The sequence below is a fragment of the Maniola hyperantus genome, chromosome 22 (assembly GCF_902806685.2).
Source record: "Maniola hyperantus chromosome 22, iAphHyp1.2, whole genome shotgun sequence".
NCBI classification, from domain to species: Eukaryota; Metazoa; Arthropoda; class Insecta; order Lepidoptera; family Nymphalidae; genus Maniola; species Maniola hyperantus.
The window spans coordinates 7653569-7679761 of NC_048557.2; the positions used below are offsets into that span (position 1 = coordinate 7653569).

At 37.0% G+C, this 26193-nt stretch overlaps 1 long non-coding RNA gene and 1 other non-coding gene across 2 annotated transcripts; one reads left to right on the top strand and one right to left on the bottom strand.

Annotated features, from left to right (window-relative positions):
- Positions 1 to 509: 509 nt before the first annotated feature.
- Positions 510 to 5252, bottom strand: LOC117992842 (uncharacterized). The gene is made up of 3 exons (XR_011238059.1): positions 5112 to 5252; positions 4332 to 4476; positions 510 to 3576 (listed from the first exon to the last, which is right to left on the bottom strand). It is a non-coding gene; the product is annotated as an uncharacterized lncRNA (long non-coding RNA).
- A 17596-nt stretch (positions 5253 to 22848) lies between these two features.
- On the top strand, positions 22849 to 22925 carry TRNAT-AGU (transfer RNA threonine (anticodon AGU)). The gene has a single exon. It is a non-coding gene; the product is annotated as a tRNA-Thr (tRNA).
- Positions 22926 to 26193: the final 3268 nt, after the last annotated feature.

Consider the following 26193-nt stretch of genomic DNA (forward strand, 5'->3'; position numbering starts at 1 on the left):
CGAGAATATAGAATTTAAAATGACATTTATTACGTTTTTTTTTTTTTTTTTTTTTTTTTTTTTTTTTTTTTTTTTTTTTTTTTTTTTTCCGATAATTTTTTTTTCTGTTGTATTTTTATTTAATTTTTTTTTTTTTTTTTTTTTAATACAATAAAACTTAAGGCTAGCCTTATCTAATTACTATATAAATCATGACCGCGTGGAATGGTGCCAAGAATACTGGCTGCATTTCCGCGCTGGACAGCCAGGCTGATCCGCTGCGCAAAAAATGAGCCAGCCCTTCTGTCACCAGTTGAATGAAAAGTTACAGTTACGTTTTTGTGTATGAAAAAATAAATGTGAGCTTTTGTCTAATATATACAAAAATCTATAACTGCAAAATTGTATCTTACAGGTCGGCTGTAATGTAACACAGGTCTAATTAGTTTTATAATAAACTCGATAAAAGAATAATCAAACCCCCAAAACTCAGGTTGGATCTAAGGAATGTAAAAATAAAACATAGGTGCCTAAGATAAATATTTATTTCGCATTCCTAAAATCCAATCTCATATTTACTTTTAACCGAGAATTTAATTCCATGCTAATTATCTAAAATTGTCTAAAACAGTATAACATAATTTGTGTGGATAATTGTACGGAGGGGTATCTTAATTATTCGCAATATTTTAATTACAAAAGGTCGGGGAGAATTAGAGTTTTGTTTTGTTAATTATGAACAATAATGAGGGTATTACGAGATATTAAAATCTGGAAACAGTTCAATTTCACTTTCATTTCAGTATAATTGTTTGGATAATCGTTTCTAAGCTTTTGCAGCCACTTATAAAGTTACTACTAGTACCTACTTACTACTTCATAAAGTTGCTTTGCTTGTATAACAAATCGTACACGCGTAAGTGCGCTTTCAGTGTAAGGGCGTTTGTGTGCTCATCCGTATTCGGTTTGTTTTCGTGTTTTTATGTAAGCAAAAAATAGATTGCCCAACTTTCAATATAAGATTAATTTATCAAGTGGGGTATCACAATTGAAAGGGCTTTACATCTACCTACATTTTAAAACAGATTTTTATTTATTTTAGGTATAGTGGTTTTTGATTTATTATTGTGCATAATGTCGAAAAACTACTACTGTATTACGGAATCCTTGGTGCGCGAGTCTAACTCGCACTTGGCCGGGTTTTTTAACAGTCGTAATTCCAGCTGGTGGAGATCGTCCCACACTGCAGTTACCAGTTTGCGATATCCATTATATTTTTTAATAGTCATCATTTCCAACCCATGGCCGAGAACGGATGTCCTGTCAGATTAAAAAGAGTTTAGTCCACCACGCTGGCCAAGTGCGGATTGGCAAACTTCCCACACTTTTTTATTTAAAAAATATAATAATATCATTCTTTAAGAAAATAACTTTTTCAAACCAAAGTCGAGAATAATGGTAACTTCCTATTTAAAGCCATCCACAGCATAGCATATGCTGCGTTAACGAGCTCGACTCAAAATATAATAGGCTTTCAGTGAATAATATTACGTGCATGCTCCCTGCTTTGCATATGCATTGTTCCAAAGACATAATTACGCTGAAGCTAATTGTGTTATGTGTTTAATTGTGGATGTTTATCTTGGTTTGCGTCTCTGATATCGAAGTAATGTTATATCTATACTGTTTCTTATTAAAAATGTTACAAAAAAACTTAATAGCCTTATTCATTAATTAATTCAATTCATTAATTAATACTGTAAATCATGCCCGCGTGGAATGATGCCAAGAATACTGGCTGCATTTCTGCGCTAGGCGGTCAGGCTGATCTTTTGCGCTAAAAATGAGACAGCCGGCGAGCCAGCGGGCGAGTGCAACTTGCACTCAAAATTTCCTGTACCTGAATAAAAAAAAAACTCTAGTATTGTTAATCTAAACGAAACTGTCTTTCGAAAATATTATTTGGCCCTTGAAAAATAGCCCTTTATTTTAATTTATTTCTTAAATACCTCACATTCGATAAGTGAAATAACTATTTCTATTAATAAATTAATATACTTTTTGGACGAGTTTCTAAGTTCGCCTTGTAGCACTAACTGTAGTTGCTGAACTTAATGTGAAAAGTTGGAGCCTTCGAGAGGACATTCAAAGCCATTTGAGTCGGCGACACGCCTTCGAATATCAGATTTAACTTTTATCGTTCATGTTTTAATAGTTTTAGGCCCTTCTTACATTACGATACTTACACACGACTAGTATCCTACGCGAGGCTTGAAGATGAGTCGCTGAGGAGTATCTCACATACATTTGTATGGTGATTCGCACACTTCGCTACCGGTATCCTACGCGTCTGCTACTATGCTACTAGTCTCGCGATACCGCCTTGCCGTCGCCCGCGCGTCGCGTCTCCTACGAATCTCGGCAAAACAATTATTTAAACAATTATTTTCACAATTACAATATTGAAACCCCGTTGGGGCACAGCAATTTTAGTAGGGAGACGGCGCTTTTTAATCGTCAAGTAGATAGTCATTAATTTTGTAAAATCGAAGACGATTAGGAATTTTTTTAATGCATCGATGAACGCTATATAAAATGGCGGCGGATCAGCAGTTTGACATTAGAGTTCAAGAAGAATTATTTGTTTTTAGTAGCATAATGTACGAAACTCGAGTAGCAAACATGTATTCTACTGGCATGCGACTGCGGTATCGTCTCTTACGAGTATCGCAATATATGAAGGGCCTTACTATAATTAGCTGTTAATATCAAGTTAAATGAGCTGTGGAAGGAGCTAAAGAGTTTGTTGGATGCTTCACTGACAAGGCTTCTTAGTCCACTGCTGGATAAAAGAATAAGTGCCGTGGGACGACCTTCAGGCTGTTGACCCGACGACCAGAAAGTGGCGTTAAGTGGCAGGATGAAAAAGGCGGCGGACTGGGTTTGATACCTTCGCAAAAGCTTACTACTTAATCGATACCTACTTAATTTGAATGTGTGTGTCTGTCTGTCTATCTGTTACCTTTTGGCTGCTTAACTGATTTTGACTGGTACAGAGGCAACTTATTTTTTAAGCTGGTAAATCAAATAGTTCCCACAGAACCGATTTTAAAAATTCTTTCACCAGTAGAAAGCTACATTATTCCTGAGTGACATAGACTATATTTTATTTTGAAAAACATTGTAGATCGTAGCTACCCGTGCAAAGCCGGGGCGGGTCGCTAGTCTAATATAATTGGGAAAGTGTGTCTGTCTGCCCGTTACTTTTACGGTTTAACCGTTGAAGTGATCTAAACGAAAACTGGCACAGGGCCAGTAACAGTAGCTTGCAATTTGGAAACGGACATCGAATATTTTTAACCCGGAAAATCAAAGAGTTCACATTCGGATGGAGGATTTTTGAAAATTTTTAATCGACGCGAACGAAATCAGCTGGTTAATATTAATTCCCAAAAACTAAGGTATGTAGATCGCCAATGCCATCTTTAACAAGACCGAAGAGTGCTCCAGAGGATTCCTGTACACCCTCCATCATTCTATGAGTACTGTTTAATTGCATTGTTTTGGACATTCCATTCGATAATGCGTTTTTGGTTTCTGCAAAAAATAATAATCAATTATTACAGACAGATTTATAATATACGTACAGAGAGACATAGAATATGTCAAAGAACTCTTTACCTATTCACATCTTCATAAATAGATCGAAAGCATATAAAATAATCATGATTTCAGGAGGGATTTTATCAGGGCCTCAACCGAAGCCTTTCGCTTTACTTGATGGGGTACCTGGTTAGTGGAATTTTACCTTTCCATTTGACAGTAAGATAGAATCAAATAGCAAAGTACACTGCTGTTGTCCTGTTTCCAGCAAAACAAGCGCAATTTTTTTCTGATACCCACTTTTTGACCCGGAAAATCAGAGTTCTCGCGGGATTTTTAAAATCCCAAATTGTCGAGGACAAAGTCGCAGGCATCAATCACAGAGTAATGTGAGCGTGCGAAGCGAGCGCGAAATTTTTTGATGAGTTTAAAAGAAAATTTAGCATTATTAAGAACCCCAGCGTTATAGTCTCGGATTTCGGGGGGAGTTTGAAGTTATTGTAACAATCTCTATGTACTCGTACGTACAGTATGCGGCAGAAAGTAATGTACATCGGCCTTTAGAATGACATTTCGGCTTTGTAGAGCGCTGTCTCTGTCACTCATAGCTATATGACTTTTTGTCAGTCTCAACAACGGAGACAATGCTCTACTTTGCTATTTCATTCTAAAGGTCGATGTACATTACTTTCTGCGCGTATTATAATGACTTTCATTAATTTATAGTAATTGCAATTTTGCATCCTTACTCATTACTTGCAAAAACACTTTTATAGGTAGCATTTTCAGTCTTTGCTGGAAAGTATTCGTACTTTTGTGTTCTGCTTCATCATTTACATTGTTATTACTGACTCCGTTCACGCTGCTGTTGATTAAATGATCCATTATTGTTGCCTAGAAATTAATTAAATTTTTATCATAGGGTCCTTATTTGCGATACCGTCGTAGCTTTAGTTTTAAGTTTGCGTAATAATTATCACCACTATATCTTAGAAATCCAACATCTGACCATCAAAAAGAGTTATTAATTACCTATTTTGAACAAATCATTTGACTTGACTTGACTTGACTTGATACATAACATAATGTACGATAATATTATTAGGGCTAAATAATATGGTTCGTTCTCAAAGGTGTGTGAAGTCTACCAATCCGCACATGGCCAGCGTGGTAGACTATGGCCAAAACCCTTCTCACTCTGAGAGGAGACCCGTGCTCTGTAGTGAGCCGATGATGGGTTGATCATGATGATGATTATGATGAATATGGTTCGAAAATATATGATTTGAAGAAAAATAAAGGATTTAGGTTTCCGAAAATCCCGTGGAAACTCTTTGATTTTTCGGGATAAAATGTAGCCTATGTCACTCTCCAGGTCTTGCAAAATCACACATCGATCCGTTGCTCCGTAACGACATGACTAAAGGACAAACAAAAACACTTTCGCATTTGTGATATGGTTAGTGATGTCAGCACAAAAGTGTAAGCAAAATACTTTTTGTATTATGTACCTACTTAGACTTACTCACCGTTAAAATAAATATGAACAAAATCCGATTCATTTTGATTAAACTATTACGTCCTATACCGCATATTTTTCTTTTGCATTTGGTGATTTTTCGCTTTGAAATAGAACACATTTGGCTAATATGCATATCAGCCAGGCAGCGTACAAATTAAGCGTAGTGTTGACACGATTCGATATAATAGTTTCATGTTCTATTTAGAGCTCTTTTTGATTAACGATTGAAGAAAAACAGCAATAGCGATTTCGACTTTCGTTCATTTTGACTCTTCTAGTTTTCAATTTAAGTTGCATACATGTAAATATATAAAAGGCAAAGGTGACTGACTGACTGACTGACTGACTGACTGACTGACTGACTGACTGACTGACTGACTGACTGACTGACTGACTGACTGACTGACTGACTGATCTATTAACGCACAGCTCAAACTACTGGACGGATCGGGCTGAAACTTTGCATGCAGATAGCTATTAGGTATGACGTAGACATCCGCTAAGAAAGGATTTTTGAAAATTCAACTCCTAAGGGGGTGAAATAAGGGTTTGAAATTTGCGTAGTCCACGCGGACGAAGTCGCGAGCATAAACTAGTAGGTATATTAGTTCATAAAAATCCAAAAGTTTTATTATGGAGTATGGACCGTGGGTGGCCGTGAGTTCGATTGGTTTAACCGATCTTGACGTTTGGTACAGAGACAGCTTGCGTCCCAAAGACGGACCTAGGCTTCTTTTTATTTCGAAAAATTAAAAAGTTCCCACTTCACCGATTGTGACAAAATTTGGTATAGAGATAGCATGCATCCTGGAGACGAACATAGGCTACTTCTTATCCCAGAAAATCGAATAGTTCCCACGGGATTTTCAAAAATCAAAATCCACACAGGCCAAGATGCGGACATCATCTAGTTATAAATAAAATTTGGAAGTGTTCTTATTTAAGTAAATAAATGTAATTACGTCATAGAAATTTTATAAATAAATATAAAAGCTATAAGCAAAATTATAGGATAACAGGCCATTTTACTGTATTAATTAATGAATTTCAATATTATAAAGTGAGCAAATATATATTTTCTTTTGCCTATTTTATGGTGATTTTTATTTGCGATTGCTAATAGCTATTAATGGAACATCAAATATAATTTTATATGTTACCGATATCAAAAATTGAATTTAGATATTATACATGTTCGTACATAATGGATTTTCTGCTTATGCAATGTACCTACAGTGAAGTATAGGTTTTTGTTTGATTACATTTGAAAAAATGATTTGAGATCGGATACGCTTACAATAATTATTTTTAAATTATAAATAGGTAGGTACTTATAGTTAATAAGCTTATGTTCGCGACTTCGTCCGCGTGGACTACACAAACTTCAAACTCCTATTTCACCCGCTTAGGGGTTGAATTTTCCAAGATCCTTTCTTAGCGGATGCCTACGTCATAATAGCTATCTGCATGCCAAATTTCAGCCCGATTCGTCTAGTAGTTTGAGCTGTGCGTTGATAGATCAGTCATTCAGTCACCTTTTCTCCTTTAATTATGGTAACTTTCTTTATGAGGCACTTGTCAGACCACCGACGATTAGCGAGAAACGAATTGAGCAGGCAATAAAAAGCTCCTACTTACTATGTATTTACAAAGTACTTAAGTAGGTAGGTATAATAGGAATATGAAACTTTATCGTACTGTAAGCAAAATGCAAAAATTGGCTTCACTACCCGTTTAGAGCTTACAAAGAGCTTTGAGTCGGTGAGGCTCTGCTAACAATATTGTCTCGCTTGTATATCTTACAGCTCTCTGCGTACTTACAGTGCTCTGAGTACTGACTCACTGTTATTTTCCAGGAAAATCGAGTCTCAAGAGCTTTATAAAGCGTGAATAAAATAATGAGAGTAGGTACAATAACAATATTCACACGGACTCTTGTTTATTTATGCGCCTCTGGTATTTTAAAATAAAAATAATTAAGAACTCATATAATACTAGCTTATGCTCGCAACTTTGTCCGCGTGGACTACACAAATTTCAAACCCCTATTTCGCTCCTTAGGGGTTGAATTTTCAAAAACCCTTTCTTAGCGGATGCCCACGTCATAATAGCTATCTGCATGCCAAATTTCAGCCAGATCCGTCCAGTAGTTTCAGCTGTACGTTGATAGATCAGTCAGTCAGTCAGTCATCCTTTCGTTTTATATATTTTGACTAGCTTATGCTCGCGACTTCATCAGCGTGGACCACACAAATTTCAAACCCCTATTTCACCCCATTAGGGGTTGAATTTTCAAAAACCCTTTCTTAGCGGATGCCTACGTCATAATAGCTATCTGCATGCCAAATTTCAGCCCGCTCCGTCCAGTAGTTTAAGCTGTACGTTGATAGATCAGTCAGTCAGTCAGTCAGTCACCTTTTCGTTTTATATATTTAGATTATTACTAACCGTTTCGCTTCCGTTAGTTCGAGGTAGATGGCCAATTCCTTTTCCGAGATACACTCTATGTATTGGTAAAAACTTGAATAAAGCCGATTTAGTAGGTACTTTTTAAAATGAACGTGATTTTGAACAGACGTGGTGGTAAATAGCTAAATATCTACATCTAATAACAAAGACAACAGGGTTAAGTGTGTTAAAACTTCAGAAGTCAGAACACGCATAGGGTACCTAGGTACGGTTCCTTAGTCAAAAATTTGACGATCATTATATTTTTGTAAACGATAGTTTTGTACAAAACATACTGTATGTGAACCTAATAATGATTTTAAAGGAAGTAAACCACAATTTTCTCGGCTCAGGAGGTACCCACCCCGGATTATTTTTTGTCAAATATTTAAATATGCACCTGTGTTATAGCGGTAACACATTTCTATGATTAAGTACTGTGTTGAATTTCAGGTTTGCAGCTCTTATAGTTAATTTTTTAAATGGCTGTAGCAGACTGGCAGACAGGCATACGGACTGGACGACATTTTTTTTATATGTAATTGAGTTAAATCTTACTACCGAACCTAAACGAAAACATAAGGGTTCTACGGAACCCTAAAATAGGTGTTCATTTTAAAAAGTACATACCTATACTATTTAAATTATAACAAACAATAGGTACCTAACCAAAATACATTTCGAAATAATGGACCATCGGCCTTTTTTTGTGTCCCGCCGAGGCATCCGCGTGGAAATCTATCCGTCATTTAATTTACATTTGGCTTGGAAAAAGTGTCAGTGATTGAAAATGTATTGTCAAGAAGAATATCATTTTTCGATTACAAGCATTTTCATTCTACTATTGAAATATAAAATAATCATTTATTTATGAACCAATAAGATAAGACTATTATTATAATATTTATATTATTATTATATATTAACAATATTTTATTATTATTTTTATATTATATATTATTTGCTCTCACGCCCGTGTACCTACATGATAAATATATATAAACTCCAAAGAGAAATACAATACCGGGTGTATTGTATTTCTCTTTTCTCTCTATATCCAGGGAGACTGTTTCAGGCTTTTTTAAGCTTCAGTATGGTAAAGATATGGCAATGTATGGAAACATGGAAATTGTAGCTTACAACCCATAAGCAGCAGCGAAGCTAGTGAATAGTACAAGTTTCACGTTATAGCCGCTTATCTTCTTATCAGATTACGACGGTGTTCGTACAGTGTTTATGTATCTTTACTTTCGTGAAGCGTCTGTTACAAAATGGGCTCCGTAATTATGTGCATAATCATGAATAGTATAGAATAGAATACAATCCATACTAATATTATAAATGCGAAGGTGTGTCCGTCTGTCTGTCTGCTAGCTTTTCACGGCCAAACAGTTCCACCGATTTTTATGAAATTTGGTACAGAGCTAGCTCACATCCCGGGGAAGGACATAGGCTACTTTTTGTCTCGGAAAGTCAAAGAGTTCCCACGGGAATTTTGAAAACTTAAATCTATGCGGATGAAGTCGCGGGCATTATCATTTTTTTTTCAATAACCTTTTACAAGTGCTATGTGAATCATTAAAATAATTTACGGCATGAGACGGTCGCTAACTATGGGCCTCATAAGAAAGCTCAGAGTCACTCAGCGGGCGATGGAGAGAGCTATGCTAGTAGTTTCTCTTCGTCATCAAATCAGAAATGAGGAGATAGATTCGTAGGAGAACCAGAGTAATCGATAGACGTGTAGCAGGCATTTAAAGCTGAAAAATTTCTTATTGCTTGATCTATTTTTCTTATTCTTATAACTTAGCAGCAACTAAGCTAACTAACATGCTCTTCTCAGAGTATAAGCCCCGGAAGAGTGGAATTGGACACATAAGACAGGCATAAATGGCAGCTCTTATATAGTGTTGGGGTAAAAGATCTTAAAGCGAAGTATAAGTAAATACCAAGATTTCTTTCATAGTACACAACGGAAGCTTGTTTTTCTTTGTAAATGTGTTTGGTGTAGGTCTAGTAGGTAATCTCAGTGTGTACACACAGAAAGTAGAGGGAACGAAACTAATTAACAAGTTGGAACGGCCCGAGTAGAGATTTCGTTAGTTGAACAGCTATTTTTGCGAGTATAGTTATTTATATAGGGGGATCACGTTACTACTACCACAGGCTTAGAATTTAAACTATTGGATCCATGCGGTTGTGGAATCTGTGAGTTAGTTTGGGAAAGTGCCTCATTTCTGAAATTTTCAATATTTTTTTATCGTGCGTGTTCTATCGCCTTTATAATTGGCAGTCCTTTGAAGAGCTTTTTGATCTCATTTCACCCTTCTTTTTCTACATCCGCACCGCGTGCCACCGTAAGCAATTTCACCCGCACCACGTGGCTGTCTTGTGCACTTCAACCGTCCGTTGTGCCAGATCGTTCTTGTTATGCACATGCATACTGTGGAACCAACTCCCATCGGTGGTGTTTCCACTAGATTACAACTGTGGTCCGTTCCGAAATTTTTCATATTTGCCTAACAGGTAAACAAGTAGGTAGCTTTTCGCTGAAATGCAAGAGGGGCACACTATGTGCGGCTTATTACCGCTTATACGACTTTTTTTTACCGTGAAGTGACAATGAACAATCAAACGATATGAGCGGAAAAGGTCTAAAGCGTGCTCTTTAGAAGGTTTCTGCGATTTGCTTATCTTTTAAAACTGTCTATGTTTACCTATTTTCTTACTAATTCTAAAGTTTTAACGTACCTAATATTTTAATGAGATATCATGCAACGGACACCCATCCACAGACGCATCTACATAAGCTAATAAAGTTAAAGGCTTGGTTAGACACGACGCTTGTCGTCAAAGTGACCACATAGAAAAAATCATACGGTTCAAAGGATCAAAAATATGGGGTGCAGTTCTTTGTGGTGATAGAAAATGATAAGATATTTGATTTATTGTCCTTTGATAGCTAATACTTTTCATAATTGATTGATGATGATAATATGATATAATGATAGATATGATAATGATATTATATGAGTGCTACTCGCGTCGCAACCCGTGATGCACTGATCTAATTAACTGCTAGAACGAGGCTTCTGCTTTGAGTAAACTGCTGACGCGGCGCCGGACGGGTCAGTGACCAGTGTCCAGTAAACGCAGTGTTTCGAACAAAACTATATGTAGTGTTGGACTTAGGTAAAAAAATCTCATGGGTGAGAGTGAAGTGGATGTACCTAAATACGCATCCGAACTGCCTCATACCTATACCCTGGGAAGCGAAAGGTTGACTGACGAATGAATAGCGCGACGACAAAGATACCTTCGCTGTCAAGCCTCTCTTTGTATAATCAAATAAATCGATAAAGCACCCACTGCACAGCTTCAAGATCAGTGTCTTTTTTACCTAACGCCAATGTGTTTCCGTTTGCGTGTGTGTGCGTTTAGCGAGACCTTCTCCCGTGATTTATTTTATTTTTACTCGATGACATTTTTGCCGTGGTTTTTAATACTTTCATTTTACTGCGATCTAACCTGATGGCCGCTATGCATTCTAAGATAAAAGCGGGATAACTTAGAATTGTTGTAGCATTTTTAATTAAATCCTTAGACATAATAGTTTTTATGCAGTATCGTACGGGAAGTGGGAAGGATCTACATCGCTTGGCGGTACGTACATCTTTTGGACGCGCGTTGCTTCCTTCGCGCTTCGTGTTTGTCCAGACCTTAGAAATGTCGGTTAGAAAAATATTGTATTAGCAATTACACTGTACAGTGAAATTAAATATGGAAATCCCTTTGTCCGTAAAAACGTCTCGTTCACGGACCTTTCCGCTATGCAGGTGGTATGCAAATGACAAAAAACTGGGCGAGTACCTCTTGTGAACGCAAAAGAACGAAAGAATATGAGGTTTTATTAAAAAAGAAAGACAAGGGATTTCCTTTACATAAGGTAATTTTCTGAAATCAAAACTGCGTACAGTATTTTTTACGAATTTGGGTAGTCCACGTGTACGAAGTCGCGTGCATAAGCTAGACCAAAATAAAGAAAAACACGATTTTCAAGAGAAACATCACACGTATGAATTTCATTATACGTCATAAAATTTATTAAAAAGCCTTACCGTAAAAGCTAAAGAAAAGCAGCAATGCAAAAGCGCGATCCCGAAACATCTCAACGCTACGGCGAGAGTATATTTTTTGTTAATCACTGCTCAAATTCACGACTTACAAAACTTTTTTCGCCTCAAAAGCGAAGCTCTGAATATTAGCAAAAAGTCATTAAAAGTAAGGGCGCTGTTCATCATGGCGTTGGGGCCTCAAAGTCGGTATTAAATCGGCGGTCGGCGGGACCTTAAGTTAGAAAAGTTCATTCATTTAACGGTTCCTCGCGTTCGACCGACGACGTCGACTGAATTTTAAATTATGGCATACAGTCGTTTTGATACTCGTTAGGCAACCCTGTTTTATGTGCCTTATTTAAAATTTAAAAAATAATTTTATTCAACTCCGCCAGATTGTTTTTCGCAGTTGAGGGCGCATCGAAGTTGGAAGCATAAATCAGAAACGAGGTTTAAAATTAATTATTAATTAAATATTATTATTAAACATTAAATATCAAGGCCGTGCCGTCTTTTAGTTGTAGAGAGTTTGCTTATTGAATATCACGTCATCATCCCCACTGTCGTTGTGAGACTATAAAATCGGACGCGCAGTGCGTCACAAGGGATTATTCGTTTGGCTCTTGCCAAAGGCGCTTGTCAGTAGACACGGGGTGTCATACTGTAGGTTTTAGACTTGTTGTTGTAACCTAATTTGGTTTCAGTTGGTTGAGGTTATAGTACTTGGTTGTGGTGTGCTAGGTTAGCTGGTTGGTCTGGGACCGGTATGGGGATGGAGGAGCCGGTATAGGTAGCGACTTAGTTAGGGTTTTCTATTCGCATAGTAGCCGTTGGTGTCATGACTCATTATAAAATTAGTGAACATTGCTATAGTAATCGTTGAGGGTAGTTTGTGATGTCTCTCGTAGTGCGAGAGTATCGTTAGTGCGCCCACGAAGGCTCGGTCAATCTAAAGGTTGTAATACTGACGTATCCGGTTAACCATTACCTAAGATTACTTTGAGTGGTTTATTCAATCTCAATCTTAATCATAATTTCATCCTTCTGGTGGTGAAATGACTTCAAATACTTATATAATAAGTATTATAATATATTATTTATTCATTCAGATGCAAGTGATATACCTGGCTGCTATAGCAAAGCAACTCTACAAAACACTGAGGGAAGGAGGCTAAATTTGAGCCCTCAAAGTACAGAACTTCACTTTTTTTAAATACGAACATAATAATATTATGTGTTTTTATTAACTGGAGTTCGATAATAATTTTGATGTATCTACTTAGGTACTCATATACTTAGGTATTAAAACATACACATCACAAGTTTGATTCGAGCCGCTTTCCGCGCCATCGGTCTGTTTTATCCCATTAGTGATAATTAAACCGAACGATTCCGCATTCGGCGGTTTAAATTTCATTTTCGTGTTTACCCTTTAAGTTTTCAACATTTTAATCCAACCCTTTCCACAATAATGCTCCATAGCTCAGAGATAGAAGGCGCGAGCTGAAATCGAAAAGGCTTGAAGGCAACTTGAAGAGATATCGACATGTAGGATTGAACTGAATTTATTAAGTAGTTTCTTTAGAAGAGCTGTGTCAAACAAAAATCTTCTATGAAGCCTTCACACGGCTTTGAGAACATTATGGAGAACTCTCAGGCATGCAGGTTTCCTCACGATGTGTATATTTAATTAAAAGTTAGAGGTGCGTGCTCGGGATCGAGCCTCGACCTCCGATTAGTAGGCTGACGTCCTAACCACTTTTTTGACCTATCTAATATAAACACACCAGAAGTGAATTTAAATATTAATCAAGACGCGCACAGGCTTATTGAGAGTTTTACCTTTCATAATAGCCTTACTGCAATATTTAACTTGAATAGGGTCCAATTGCTATTGTGACCACTCAGTCAAAATGGTGACCTAAACACAAAAAGTATTTATTAGTCGATCGAGTCTTGCACAGATGGAGTCCTGCGTCGTAGCGAGACTCCCTTTAAAAATCATCAACCACCCGTATTTATATACAGTTGAGTCAAGACCAAGATGTCGACGCAACAGATCACGAGCCGTCCGTTTCAAAGGCGGTAAATAAAAGTGCGATAACAATAAATACTTCAAAAACGAGTTTTTTTCATTCGTACATTTTGTACTAGCCACTTCAACTGGACGCAGCTTACAATATTTATTTTAACAAACCGCAAAGTAACGCTACGCTTTGACCAATATACCAAGCATAATAGTTTAAACGCGAAATACACGGCAAAATTTAATATAAACTTGTCCCGTTCAGCCAGACAAGAGGGCACCACTTGTCTATTTTTTAGGGTTCCGTATCTCAAAAGGAAAAAAGGAAACCTTATAGGATCACTTTGCTGTCTGTCAGTCTGTACGTCTGTCTGTCGTGTCTGTCAAGAAAACTTAGAGGTAAACCTATGACGGGAATTCCCGTTGACCTTCTTCTTCTCAATCGTTCACTCTTGACAGAGTGGTCGTGGCTATGAATTCTTCACTGCTGCTCGTGCGATCTCCCTCCAGCGACTTCTATTGGTGGCATTATGTGCACACACGGAGACAGGTGTGCTTGTTGCAGAGCGGATTAAGTCCGTCCACCTAGTTGGGGAACGCCCACGTGTGCCCTCCACTCGACCTTGTACCACGAGGTGTTCGATGGTACCACTCTTCCTTGTAATGTGCCCAAAGAACTTGAGGATTCGCAATTGTACAAGTGACGAAAGCCTCTGATTTATTTTTAGTTCTTTGAGGATGGAGACGCCGTTGACCTAGAATCCTGAAATTTGGCAGATAGATAGGTATAGGTTATGGTACAAGTAAAGGAAAAAATCGAAATCCGTGAATTTGTGGTAACATCATTAAAAAAATGTGTAGATGAACAAATGAAGTATTTTTAATTTTCAAAGTAAGATAACTAACTACACCAAATGGGATATATCATATGAAAGTGCTTTACATGTACATTCTGAAACAGGTTTTTGTTTATTTTATGGATAGCTTTTGATATATCGTACAAAATGACGAATAAATACGACTGTAGTACGGAACCCTCGGTGCGCGAGTCTGACTCGCACTTGGCCAGTTTTTGTCATTTGCATTTGCAGCAAAGCGGGTAGAATGAAAAAGTCCGTACAAAGAGGTCCTTTAAACTCCGACTCAATTTTGTTTCCAGTATAATTGCCAACATATTACATTCAATGTTTTTGTTTCATAATTTCTCGTTTTCACTTTAACACCATTAAAATACAAAGGCAAATAAAACTTTCTTAAACATAGCGAACTTTATGGCAAGACTCAGTCTAGTTAGAGAGTCGAGAGAGCAATAATTTTTTTTATTATTGCTTAAGCATGGCTGAAAGGCACCTACCGAGCGCGATACCCAGGGGGGAAACAGGTTCTAATCCAGCCGGTTACGAAATTTTGGATATGACGTATTTAGAATTATTTAATAATTTCCTTTAGGTGTCTACACACTATAATAAAACACTAGTTTATTCCCGCGACTTCGTCCGCCGCGTAGACTATACAAATTTCAAACCCCCATTTTACCCCCTCAGGGGTTGAATTTTTAAAAATCCTTTCTTAGCGGATGCCTACGTCATAATAGCTATCTGCATGCAAAATTTCAGCCCGATCCGTCCAGTGGTTTGAGCTGTGCATTGATAGATCAGTCAGTCAGTCACCTTTTTCTTTAATATATATAGATATAGACCAATGTGCACAGCTTAAAGTTAGAGGTGTGTGCGTGGAATCGAAACTTTCGATTCCACGCACACACCTGTTCGATTTCGATTCGAACCCCAGATCTGCGAACAGTAGACGGAAGTCTGTACCACTAAGCAGAGCTATAGCGCTCTTCTTTTTGATTAAATTATTCTTGTTCGTATGTAATTAAAATATTTCGTATGAAAGTCAGTTTGACAGTCGTATCCGTATGAACATCTTTGAAAGACAAGATACACTGTACTTACACACAGACGTAATTATGCACTCTAATTCTTTCTCCAAACAAAGTCGATGCGAGCTGCAAAGTGTGTTTAACTAGATTTGTTCACAGTGCGCGCGTCCGCTCGCAACATACCTCATTAGTCGCGAATGCATGCGGAGAAACTTTATTTAACTTTGATTTAACTATATACTCGCAACTTAATAAATTCTAGAAAGATTTGTATGGATATTCTTTGTTGTATAGAAGCATATAAGTAACGCGTTACTTTGCAGAAGTCCATGATATAAAACCGGCCAAGTGCGAGTCAGGCTCGCGCAATGAGGGTTCCGTACTACAGTCGTATTTTTTCGACATTTTGCAGGATAATTCAAAAACTATGAAACATAAAAATAAATAAAAATCTGCTTTAGAATGCACAGGTGAAGACCTTGCATATGATATCCCACTTGATATAGGTATCTTACTTAGAAAATTGAAAATACTAATTATTAATTCATGGCCACAATTTAATTTGTTTTGTGTGATGTTACCACAAATTCTAGTTTTCAGATTTTTCTCCAAATGTCAGCTATAAGATCTACCTACCTGCCAAATTTCATGATTCTAGGTCAACGGGAAGTACCCTGTAGGTTTCTTGACAGACCGACAGACAGACAGCAAAGTGATCCTATAAGGGTTCCGTTTTTCCTTTTGAGGTACGGAACCCTAAAAATGAATCAAAAGCTTAATTTGCTATAATCCGCTGAAACAGGTCGAATCAGTATGGTGCAATATAGACCATGCAGATTCGACCTGTTTCTTAAAATACCCCAACCCTCTGAAATCAAACCCCGAACCCTCTGAATAGGACACCGAAATCTTGACTACTAGGCAGTAGGCTGTATCACCGCTTTAACTACCTAAATTGATGTAAGTAAAGTTATTTTTTTTCCTAAATAAGTCCATATTATTCTAACGCTGGGGTAAAAGACGGGGAAAATCATAACTTAAGCACACTACACCGTGCCTCTAAAATAAACTACACCAACCCTTCTGAGACATCACTTGAAACGTTTCAATTTTCTTAAGTTTCAACCTCTCGTCTCATGGTATTTACCAACTTAATAATGTGAAAATTCAGAATACTACACAACTTGAGTATATTCCTTGCTGCATTATACAGAGTGAATTACTACTAGAATGAAAACCACTTTGATATACTTTAGTAGGCTTTTATTCACTGTTTCTTATTTTAATTAATTTACAAGTCGGTACAATGAACCATTCCTATTCCAAGCGTCACCATAGAGTCTAGCTAGAGCCTAGTCAAAACCATCGACCCCCGCGAATGTCAGAGCGTGTTAGGCCGTGTCCAGACTTCCAACAGTCCATCTAACACACTATCAGCAATCGACCTAACATTACTTACCCACTATCTATACGCTACTAGGACTTTTCTACTTACTAGTTAAACTTATTATTGCGTTTTATAACTTGTTTGCTTCTCCAATAAAATCAGTTTTCCCTTACAATAGTTATAAATTAAAAAAACAGTTTTCCCCTCCAATTGTACTATGGGTACCTTCAATTCAAGAGTGAATAGGCATCTTCTAGGCAAGCGCGCTCCATTTTAGGCTGCATCACCACTTGCCACCAGGTCTGAATGCAGCCAAGAGCTAGTCTATAAATTAAAACAAATCTGGGAGCTTATTGTAAAACGTACATAAATTACCAAGAAATTAATTACTAAGTTTACCTACCTTTGTTATTATTAAAAAAGTAAATACTATTTTAATAGGTGATTCAAAAAAAATGCCTTACTTTTGTGAAGCAGATTTATTAAGGCCCAAGAAATTAATCAAAATAATGACTAATTTCTCTCATTATTTTGACTAATTTCTTAAACTGGACACTTTTAAGTAAAGATTTTTTATATAAGCCTGTGAAGATAATACTGCTAGGGGCTCAATTTGAAAGATATATGCCTACTTTGTAGTACATAATATTAGTTTACAAATTGCGAAAAACCAAATTAAATTTGAATTTCGCCGGCAGACCGTGTCTTCCACCTAAAATAAAAATACTTACCTATGTATTAGAAAAATGTTAATATCGGAGGTCGAGTAAAAGTGGATTTATTAACTCTACATTGACTCTACTTTTATTTATTGTCAGGAAAAAAGTCGTACCCAATCTAACTTTCTTGTCTTGAAAATGGTTATCTACATTCTATGGGAGGTATCGCGTAGGTACTTGCATGGCTGAAGGCAGTTCGTTCGGCAGGACATGAAAGAGGCGGGAAGGCGATTCGATGAGTCAGCAGGATCCGTTCGACGTGGAAGCAATCTACTTTCAAACCGTTTTAGGGACTCTTTTTATTTTGGAAACTTGAATCGTGTTTTCGAAATAAAATACCTACGTGACTTTTTATCATAAATCTAAAAGAATGACAAAGATTCCGGCAGATCATCAGGTGAGTTTCAGATCTTTTTAGGGTGTTTTTGTTCTGAAAAATTAATAATTAAGTAGCCGTCCATATCTAACTTGAAAGCGCTAAATGGTGAAAATTAAATTCAATAGAGTTCAGCTATTTATATAATTTTATTTTTGTTTTTGCACTGACATCGTCCATTATGTGAGAAAATTGTATTTTAAATAATAATCATAAAATGAATGTATACCTAGTCATTTTTAAATTTTTGTTCATGGGATTGTTCAAGTTAGAGTGAAGTCACACGATGCGTTGCGTTGGCGGTGCGGCGCTGCGTCATCGATGTACCATATCACACGATGCGTTACGACGCCGTGCGACGCCACACCACACACGGGTAACTGACCTGGACCAGAGAGACCGGGCGGGTAGTGGCGGTGCGTTGCAACGGCATACTTTTTGCTGGAACGGCAACGCAGTCGCCGTGTGGCACCCAACCCAATATTCAAAACCACAGCGGTGCGGCGGTGCGGCGCGGCGCCGCAACGCATCGGAAACGCATTATGTGGCCTCAGTCTCAGGGTTTCAGTTTTGCTATTGCAAAAAATAAATAAACCCTTAGGTTCAGGTGTGAAATTAAAAACATCTAAAACATGGAATTAATATGGGACATTTCCATTGATATGGGTGTGGACTACCTATATATTGTTATGGTATTCCAAATATTAGCCACAAATTCCGAAACATTGTGAAATATTACCCATAGGTTGTTTCGATCGCATATTTTAGGTGACGTTACGATGGTTTATCATGATTTTAAACAAAGCGATTAAAACTTTGTCGATTCGAGAGTACTGGAACCTACCTAATTGCTACAAGCATACAAGGCATACCTATCCGTCGATTATATATGCTTATCCGTCGATTGTGTGGGGTAAGCAACGTTGTTTCAAGATGGTAACTGGATGGGTGACCAACTGTGGAGCTCCAAATTGGGCCAACCCATGTTATTATCACTAACATCTAATAAAACTCATTAGGTGTGTAATGTAATCGTTAAGCAGAGGAAGGTATCTAGGAACCCAATGCACCCATTATTATACCAAGAAACCCATTAAATTATTTAACCCATACTTAATATTATGAACTTGACCACGTATTTGTATTTCATGTAGGTATGTTGCAATAAATAAATTTCAACTCTAACTCAGAGATAGAATTCACTAACAGAGAAAAATTATTAAAATTCTGTTTGAAATTCCAGCGATTTGTTGAAAAACACCAAGAAAAATCGGAGAAATTCATTCAAAGCCTCACAACATCATTCTTTGTCACAAACTCGAATATGTCCAAGACACTCAAAGCGATTCTTGTCAGTGTTTATTGTGCCGTTTTCCTTCATTCTCTAAAATACCTTTTATTTCACAAAAGTGAGGAAATATTAGAGCTGAATTATTTATTGAGAACTCCTGGACTCATGCGGAAAATTCGGCGAGATTTAATAAAGAATAGAAAGAACTCTACCAGAATGACAATGGATTTCAAAGAACCGAAAAGATTCCCAACGGATCTAAAGTTTATACTGAAATGGAATCATGTATACAATCATCCAAAACAAATTATGAGAGAAGGACAGCAGGTTTTTCTCCACCACAATTGTACTCATTTTAATTGTTTTATAACAAGTAATAAAGACTATCTAATTGACCTCCGATATTTCGACGCACTCCTTTTTGATGAAGAGAATGAATTAGAGGAACATCCTCCACTGAGGACGCCTAATCAGAAATACGTCTTTACTGCAAGTGAAACCGCTAAATTTTATCCAGTTTGTAATGCAGCGAATGAAAATTATTTCAACCTGACCTGGACATATAGACTCGATTCTGATATACCGAGACCATTTATCACGATTTTTGATAAAAACGGTTTAGAGGTTGGCCCAAAAATTAACATGACCTGGGCTGCACCAAAGAAATCCATTCCCAAGGATGTGTTTGAAAAGATTACAAAAAAGCACAAAGCTGTTGCATGGTTCAAATCATATTGCGCTTCCAGAAAAGATGACACGGTAGAAGAGTTTGTAAGAAATCTGAATGCTTCTTTGGTGAAACAAAAATTTAAATTGGACATTTATGGATGGTGTGGAAATAAGAAATGCCCTCGAGGTCGAATAGAGGAGTGTCTGGCGCTTTTGAGGAAGGACTACTATTTTTATCTGGCATTTGAGAACAGCGTTAGCGAGGACTATGTGACCGATAAGATTCTTTATCCTCTACAGAATTACGCTGTTCCGATAGTTTATGGTGGTGCTGATTATTCGAGGTACAAGGAATTATTGCTGATGTTTTTAGGGTTCCGTAGGATTAATAGTTTTTATGTTTAATATTTCTTACAGATTCTTACCTCCAGGATCATATATCGACGCTGGAAAATTAGAGGCCGACGAAGTTGTATTTTCGATTAAAGATGCTATAAACCATAAAGAGGTTTATAGTGAATATTTTAGGTAAGTTATATGGTGATATAATATTGCACCGAAAGATATTATAAAACTCCAGATAGGTGAAGCTGATACAACTGTAATTTTAAAAGTGAAGACAAATTCGTACGCAGTGTTTGTGACAAATACGCGTAAAGATACCTACAGATTACAAAAATAGTTAGATATATGCGCGGGGTTTACGCACCTTTTGACTCATACGAGCATGCTTCAAAATAGCGGTCACGCTTGTGGAGTGAAGACAAGGCGCAGCATCTTTTCCATAACCGATTAAAATCAGCTTAGTTCACTTTGTCACACATAAAGACAGCTACTAAAAGTGGAAAGCTGCGCGTCCCGACGTACTGATCTTTCTTTGAATCTCATACGGGTTTTGTTTTAATGATACTTCAACCTTATTTCAAAGAAAATAAAGCTGGCTCGACTCAACTTACAGTGCGCGGCCAAAAGTGATGATCATCGATCTTTAGCCTTGGAGACAGCAGATTTGTAGAGCACTGTCTCGTTCGTTGAGACCGACAAAGTGTCATATAGGTATGAGTGACAGAGACAACGCTCTATAAAGATGAAAATATGTCATTCTAAAGGCCGATGTTCATCACTTTCGGCCGCTTACTGTATATTAATAGGCTGTGACATAGAGGTGGATATGCAGATGCAGACAGATGAATAGAACGCAAGAAGATTTCTTATTTTACTATGAAACTCCAAATTGTTTTGATTTTTTTCAGGTGGCATAATCACTACACATACAAAGAAACTTTACAAGATGCTGGTTTATGCACCCTGTGCGAGCTTTTGAACGACCCACAGCATAATTTTACTAAGGTCACAAATTTCAGAAAGTGGTGGAACCGGCAATACTATTCAAAATGTGAGGGAGCAGTTTAACTTTATTACTTGCTATACCCTATCCGCAGAAAGAAATTAGTATAGCGCTGACAGTTCTCACACAACCTTCTTTTGCACTCAGCTAACCCCTAAGGGATAAAAATTGATTTCAATTTTAAATTGCGTTCTTGCGCTCTCTTAATTTTTTAAACCCTTCAGCGGATAAAACTGAATGGATGAACTGAATGATTCTTTAAACGTCAGCGAAAATTTAATTGTATTCGTGAAAAACGTCACGCTGATGAAGACTCAGTTTTAATTGGGATAATCGACAAAAAGATATCGGAGCCCGTAGTGGAAGTTTAACTTTTTTTTTAAAGTAGGGAAGAGAGAGCCAATGCGGGGAACGGGTAAGACAGGATAATCAGTACCCTTATTATAAATGTGAAAGTGTGTTTGTTTGTTGGTTTGTCCTTCAATCATGTCGCAACGGTGCAACGGATTGACGTGATTTTTTGTGTGGGTATAGATAAAGACCTGGAGAGTGACATAGGCTACTTATTATTCAGGAAAATCAAAGAGTTCCCACGGTATTTTTAAAATCCTTTTTAAAATCATCTAGTTCATTCATAATTGAGGTTGTAACAATGATAATTACAATTATTGTGCGGAGCTTTAATAGCGTTTTCAAAATATCATAACCATAAATACAACTATTGTATTTTCAATTAAATAGTTGCATTTTGAGTGTGACTGTATCTTAATAACAATGTTTGTACCGTTGCCAGTTATAGACTTTGTTGAGACCATCCAACCGATGTGTCCCAAGCTGGTTTCATTAGAAAGGCAATAATGCGAAGACGGTTTTAGAGTTGTTTTTTTAGCGTAGTAAACAGCACACACGTAGAATCCGCTAGTTCTTAATAAAACTCTTATTTAAATCCAAAGAAATAATCGGAAAAATGGAATCTATAGCCAAGTGCTCGAGGCTCGAGTGATTGCTGGTAATTAGAGCAATCGGCTTAAATCACGTTCAGCCGAGTGGTGCAAAGTGTACTAGACATTGTAGACCAATTAGTAGACTATTATTGTAGGCCACATGGATTAGTTTAGTAGGTTTCCTCAGTGTCTGAAGAACGTTTCTGATAAATGGGTATTGTCAGTGATGACATACTAGGCTAGTTTTAAGTTTTATTGTACTTAATGTTTTCAATAAAAAAGCTTACGATTATTATCAGATTTTACTGATAAAATAATGACAGGGACTGACGTCACATGCTCTTCGAGATACAGGTAAAGGCCAAATTAGGACTTCCACAGTCAGTCATCCAACCAGCTACCGATTTGAGTGAGTAATACAATCACATTATTCATGCATCATCATAGCGTTGCAGGCGTTGCCATACGGAACACCGTAGTCGAGAAAAAAAATATCTACGAGTTCATATATATTATATTTACCTCAATGTAACATCGTCGCCGTGGCTTAGTTGGTTAAAGCGCCTGTCTAGTAAACAGGAGATCGTGAGTTCGAATCTCGCCGGGGCCTACAAAATGAAGTAATCTTTTATGGGTAGGTATACCATCTACTGTAATTTTTAACATTTTTAATCTTCCTTACTTTCCTTACTTAATTTTTCTATCTAAATTATGATTCTACCTAAACCTTTTGAAATTATTTTATTTATTTTATTTTGTTTATTAGTTTGTGCACGCGCATAACGTAAAAACAGCTAAACCAATTGAGATGAAACTCAACAGATTAAAAGCAACCCTACAGTCGTCTGGTTTGACTAAATAATTATACTGCTCCAATTGGGCAAAATCAGCCAACTAGGATCCACAATACCCAGGTATATCTTATCTAAAACTTTACGCGGATGAATACAAGGGTAGAATAAGTCGATTAAATTTTGAATTGTTATTATGAAAATTCTAAATTCATTATCATTAAATATATACTGTGTGGTGAGCGTGGTAGGTTATTAAAACACACGTCTTAACTTGACGAAGGTCCGTATATTACTCCTTTAAAATACAGTTAAACGTTCCTTATATTAGGGCTAACACACTACACGTACTACATCATACTCCTAAAAGTAAAAAAAATGAATGTATACATTTTTTTTTGTAAACAATTATTAAAATAAACATTTTTAAAATTATCTTATTATCTTATTGAATATAATATACTTATTGAATTTAATTGTCATTAGTACCTCATCGATTAATTATTATTGGGAATTATTGATAGTAAATAATTAATTAATTTGGAACTGAATGGCGGCTTATTGCAGTTATTTTATCATTTCCAAACAATACACAATAACTAGAATATTATTTATTAACGAGTAAAACATTGTACCCAGTGATGTTTTAAAATAAAGAGCTTGGTATGCGTTAATCTATCCATACTAATATTATAAATGCGAAGCGAAAATTTGTGCCTGTCTGTCAGTTTACCTGTCTGTCTGTCCGTCCACCCATCTCTCAGTCCGTCCTTCCGTCTGCCTGTCTGTTTGTCTATCTGCTAGCTTTTCACGAACCATCTGCTTACTTAAACGATTTTGATAAAGCTAGCTTATATCCCAGGGACGTACATTACATAGGTTACTTTGTCCCGGAAAGTCAAAGAGTTCCTACAAGATTAGGGGGAGGATAAAGGCCCATCCGCTTAAGCAATTTGGCACAGAGATGGCTTAGATAGCTTGCATCCTAGACTGTCTACCATTTATCCCGTAAAATCAACGAATTTAGATCTTTACCTCCTCAGCAATTTTACGAGGCAATTTTCCCCGGAAAATGGCCCCAACTTGCCCCGGGCAAGTCAGTTGGGCAAGTTGATAATATAATAATCATATTTAATTTAATTGTTCTTTTATTTTAATTTCCCGACCTTTGTGAAAGTTCTTAACTCTTTCATGGAAACTTTGCTTTCAGTCGGTTTCCACGCCATCAGCTTATCCTATTAGTGATAATTAAATCGAACAGATTTATTCGGCGGTATAAATTTCATTTTCATGTTAACCCTTTAAAGTTTTCAACGTTTTAATCCAACCCATATTCGGATCGTAATTTTTAGGATTGACTTTATGTTCGTTACCCGATGATTACTATTTTTTCGTTATTGGAATAAAAATAGGTTTTACTTGAGAATACAGTTTATTGAGATCAATATTAGTCAAGAAAACATCATGAGGGAACCCTACCGGCAAAACCGTGTTGCCAAACGATTTAGCGTTACGGTACGATGCCGTTTAGAAACCAAAGGGGCATGGGTTCAATAAAAACTGCCATACCCATTCCAGGTTAGCCCGCTTCCATCTTAGACTGCATCATCACTTACCACCAGGTGAGATTGCAGTAAAGGCTAACTTGTATCTGAATAAAAAAAACTTACATGCTAATCCGTACCTACTTGGCGAGTGTGGTGAACTATTGCTTAAACCGTTCTCATTCCGAGAGTCTACCTCGGCTCAGTAGTGGGCATGCAATGGGTTGATCATGATGATGATGATGATATTTAAAAACTTTTACTTAAAAATATTTTTTACTTTTATCTTGCATAATTTTAATGTAATACAAAAACTTTACCTATAGTTGGAAGTAAAATTGATTTTTCGAGGCGGCCATTATTAAAAGTTATTGCAACAATGCCAACGTTTTTTGCAAAACTGAATGGATTTTATTATTTCGCGTTCATTTGGCGATAATTATTAAATTCCTGAGTTAAGCTCTCCACAGATAGCTTTGAATATAAAATTATCACCCTCGCGCTGACTCGGCGTTTTTTAACTTCATTTGAATAAAGCGAACGGGAGAAAAAATTACATTGCCGGTGCGATGTCCCGAGGAATGCTGAGTGAGGATTTTATGTCAAACTGATTTGAGAGTTTATTTCATTGTTATTGAGGTAAATCTTCTGGAACTTTCTGCGGCGTGATCGTCACTTCTGAGGGTCTGACCTTTACCTACCGAGTATAGTAAGTACGCGACAGGTTGAAATGGAAATCGGGGAGGGAACGCCCCGCACAGCCCCACGCTAACCCGGTGCGGGCGAGCGTGGATGACGTGCGTCCCCCCGCCTCATACCCCGATTGCCATCTCGACCTGTCGCGGACTATAGTTTGCACTGGAAGATTAGATGATAGAGTGTATGTGATCCAGCTGCACGATTGCGAGAGAATGACAGCTACAATGTCACGATCGCAATCATCTCTGATTGGTTAACGTTCGCTCACTATTGGCTACAATGCCTTGTTGCAACAAGAGTCGTAAAAATTCAGCCAATCAGAACAATTGAGATTGCAATAATGATTATTGCAGGTTTTAGACAATCGCCCTACTGATCACATACATCTGTTATGAGTTACTTTACCTGATTTTTGTATGATCTATATTTTCGCCGAGCCAAGCCGTGGATTCGCGCTAGTTATTTAACAAAAGAAAATTGTAAATTTACTTACTAGCAATATATTACAATACTAGCTTATTCTCGCGACTTCATCCCCGTAGACTGCACAAATTTCAAACCCCTATTTGAACCCTTTAGGGATTGAGTTTTCAAAAATACTTTCTTAGGGGATGCCTAAGTCATAAAAGCTATCTGCATGCCAAATTTCAGCCCGATCCATCCAATTGTTTGAGCTGTGCGTTTATAGATCAGTCAGTCAGTCAGTCAATCACCTTTTCATTTTATAAATTTAGATTATATAAAAAAATCGGTATAAATAAAAATATAATATACGTAATAGTATTGAGATGACGGAAATTTTCAACCGCTCATTTAGTATAATATAGTCAGCAATAAGTTAAATTAA